Genomic DNA, 3,813 nt, shown 5'->3' on the forward strand with positions numbered 1-3,813 from the left:
CTCCCCCAAACTTACTCCTTACTCACCCTCGAGTAAAGAATATATCAATAAACAGACTCGACTAAAAACCTAAACAACAAACACACTTGAATCAAGTCGACAACAATAATTCACGCCTATATATAATCTTCAGTAAAATCAACTTATAATCCAGAATTTCGGTCAAAACATTCTTCCAATTAACTTATGTCAAAACAAAAATAAAAGCTCTCAAAATAATGATTAATAAATAAAATGTATTCGAATCAATTCATGCTCACCAATTTTTTTTTTCATTACAATCAATTAATATCATTACCCCATAAGCTTGCTATACTTACTAATCTCCACTAATATAGAAAATACATGCTAAAAAATCAATAGGACTTTCATAGCTTATAATTGAAAGACTTAGGTTAAGGTAGATGAAAATGTCATTTAGGCTCAAAATATACCATAAGTACTCAACCAAACAATTCAACCTTTATCCACTCAAATACCCAAAAAAACCAATCCCAAGTTTCCCAATATTTCTTCTTTTTTCTAATGATACTACACTCCCCCAAACTTATTTCTTTGTATTTTCAATTGGACTGTAGTTAATTTTCAATATACTTTTTTTCAACTTTTCTACTTCTCTTGACACAAATTTCTAAATATAAACCTCATTACAAACCATCTCCCAATCACTTTTCATATGCTTATGGTATATCAAAGGGAAGGAAAAATAACCAAGTTTTAAATAAGCTCAAAATAAATGTCAAACAAAAAGAATCAAATTAGGCTCAAAATTAGGTAACTAGGGATTTGATAAATCAAGGTTGGCTTGAAAGGCTCAAATGTTCCAAAGAATTGCCTAAATCATCTTCCTAAGCATGCACAATCCAGGATTTTGTCTCAAATAACAAGCAAACAAGTTCTAGGATAAACCAATTTCAATTTTTATTTCATTATATTTTAAAAATTCAGCAAGCATAAATAATATTCAATCACACAAAATTTATTAAAAATCATGATTAAACTCTCAATATTTAAGTAGACCCATGTAAATTAAAAGAGAATTTCAACCAAGCACACAAATTTTTATAGCTTCATTCTCATTCAATTTATATAGCATATCATTCAATCATATTATCATTGGCTAATTATTGTCAGCTTGATTCAACTAACACTCTAAACAACATAGACAAAACACAACAAACACAAACAATAAATTCTTCCCCCAAACTTAACTTAAACATTGTCCCCAATGTTAAAATAAAAGCTAAGGAAAAGAAACTTACCTGACACCTCATAATACTTAAAATGATATGGATCAAGATGGTGAATCGAAAATGGGGAAAGGACAACTTTTGGTTATCCCATAGTTCATTATGTTGAAGCCCAAAGTAGCGCTACAACTCAAATTAGTCTCATATTTAACAGAAAATAAAATCAATTAAAAATAAACAAAATACTAAAATTGAAGTGCTCATAATCCAAAACATAAATAAAACTAATAAAAAAATGCAAATAAAAGATTGGAATGTCTCCACATGCACTGTCGTTAACGTCATTTAGCCGAACACTTGTTTTCTTTCATATTCAACATAGATCAAGTCCTCCCCTCTACCCCGCTCATGTAACATTCGAATCCTCTCACTAAAGAACCTTTTTAAACGATGACAGACTTTTTGCATTCCACTTTTAACCATGGATTTTTGCTTAGAAACTTCCAACTTGTTCTCTCCTTGTTTTACCACTTTAACTCTACAACAAGTTGGAATTTTCGTTGCCGCAAAAATATTAAATATTACCTCCTCTTTTTGTACTTGTAGCTTTAACTCACATTTTTGTACATAGATCAAAGCCCTACCTGTAGCCAAGAATGGTCTTCCAAGTATTATTTGAATATTTTCATCTTCCGCCATATCAAGAATAATAAAGTCCGTAGGAAAGATGAATCTGTCCACTTTTACCAATACATCATCAATTACTCACGAGGATTTTGAGTGATCTATCTGCCATCTGCAAAGACACAGTAGTAGGCTGAGCTTCTCCCAAATTCAACTTCCGAAAGATTGATAGAGGCATTAGATTCACACTGGCCCCTAAATCACATAAAGTCTTTGTCACCATTGAGCCCCTTATAGAACATGGTATATTGAAACTACTGGGATCTTTAAGCTTTGGAGGTAGTTTCTTCTGAAGTATCGCACTGCACTCCTTAGTAAGTGCCACTGCCTCATAATCCTCTAGCTTTCTTTTATTTGACAAAATTTCTTTCATAAACTTCACATAACTTGGCATTTGTTCAAGTGCCTCAACAAACGGGATATTAATGTGTAGCTTTTGAAAGATATCCAAAAATTTAGAAAACTGCTTATCAAGCTTATTCTTTTGAAGCTTCTGAGGATATGGGATCTTTATATGGTGATCTATACTTATTTTTGGCTACTTCTCTAAATTCTCAGCAACATTAGGCCCACTCACTTCCTTCTCCTTATCAACTACTTTTGGCTCTTTTAACTCCTTGCCACTCCTCAAGGATATTGCATTGCATTGCTCTTTTGGGTTTACCTCAGTAGTGCTGGGTAAGTTCCCTTGAGCACGGTTTGTCATCAAAGTAGCCAACTGCCCCATTTGAGTCTCCAAACTCCTGATAGATGCCCTAGATTCTGTCATGAACTGGTTCTATACATCGGTTTGTACTTCAAGTTGTTTCATATGTGTAGGTTGATTTGGTTGTGGCTGTGGAGGTGGAAATTGTTTCTCATTTTGAGGGAAAGGTTGTTGTGCAGCTTGATTATTTGTCCAAGAGAATTTAGCATGATTCCTCCACCCTTTAGTTATATGACATCGAAAAGGGGATGTTTGTTGGTCTTTGAAATTTTCCTATATCTTGGACTTGTTCCATAGGTATATTATTCATATCCATGGCATGATACTGATTTAATTGATGAGCACTTCCACATGCCCCACATAAACTCTAAACTTGCATGTTTGGGCTGTCAGGTTGCTCTGTTGTAACTGCTTCGTTAAAGTGGCCACTTGCACTGTAAACATTGTAATGACAGGTAATTCAATCATACTACCCACCTTCTTGGATTTTCCCCTTTTAGTTAGCCACTGGTAGTTATTCATTGCCATCTCCTCTAGCAATTCATATGCCTCATTAGCACTCTTGCTCATGAACGTACCTCTTGTTGCAGCATCTATTATGGTATGAGTAGTACCATTCAACCCATTATAAAAATTGTGGACCAACATCCACTTCTCTATACCATGATGTGGGCACTTCCTTAACAACTCTTTAAATCTTTCCCATACATCATGCAACGATTCCCCTTCTGTCTGGTAAAAATTGTTAATTTCCCCTCTCAACTTTGCAGCTTTTGCTGGAGGGAAAAACTTTGCTAAGAATTTCTGGGCTAACTCCTCCAATGTTGTGATATAATTAGCTTGCAGTGAAATTAGCCAAATTTTTGCCCAGTCTCATAGAGAGAATGGAAATAATATCACATCGTCACTCACTCCATTCATCTTAAATGTTGCACATAGCTCCAGAAAATTGGCTATGTGAAAATTTGGAACTTCCGTGGGCAACCCCCCCAAACTGAACAATTGACTGCACCATTTGCACCATCTACACCAAACTGAACTTCCGTGGGCACCATTTGTAATATTTTTGGCTTAATCTCGAAATCATTTGCATCAATAGTGACGTGTCTAATGCATGAATGCACTCCTGTGACAGTAGGAAGTACATAGTCTTTAAGCGTCCTTGGTCCTTGCTCCACTGGAACCTCTGCAATATTTGGGATATTATTAACATTAGTAGCATTTCCTTGATTC

At 34.7% G+C, this 3,813-nt stretch overlaps 1 non-coding gene across 1 annotated transcript; it reads left to right on the forward strand.

Annotated features, from left to right (window-relative positions):
- Positions 1-3,238: 3,238 nt before the first annotated feature.
- On the forward strand, positions 3,239-3,345 carry LOC133802983 (small nucleolar RNA R71). The gene has a single exon (XR_009877723.1). It is a non-coding gene; the product is annotated as a small nucleolar RNA R71 (small nucleolar RNA).
- Positions 3,346-3,813: the final 468 nt, after the last annotated feature.

This window comes from Humulus lupulus, chromosome 9 (genome assembly GCF_963169125.1).
Source record: "Humulus lupulus chromosome 9, drHumLupu1.1, whole genome shotgun sequence".
NCBI lineage: Eukaryota > Viridiplantae > Streptophyta > Magnoliopsida > Rosales > Cannabaceae > Humulus > Humulus lupulus.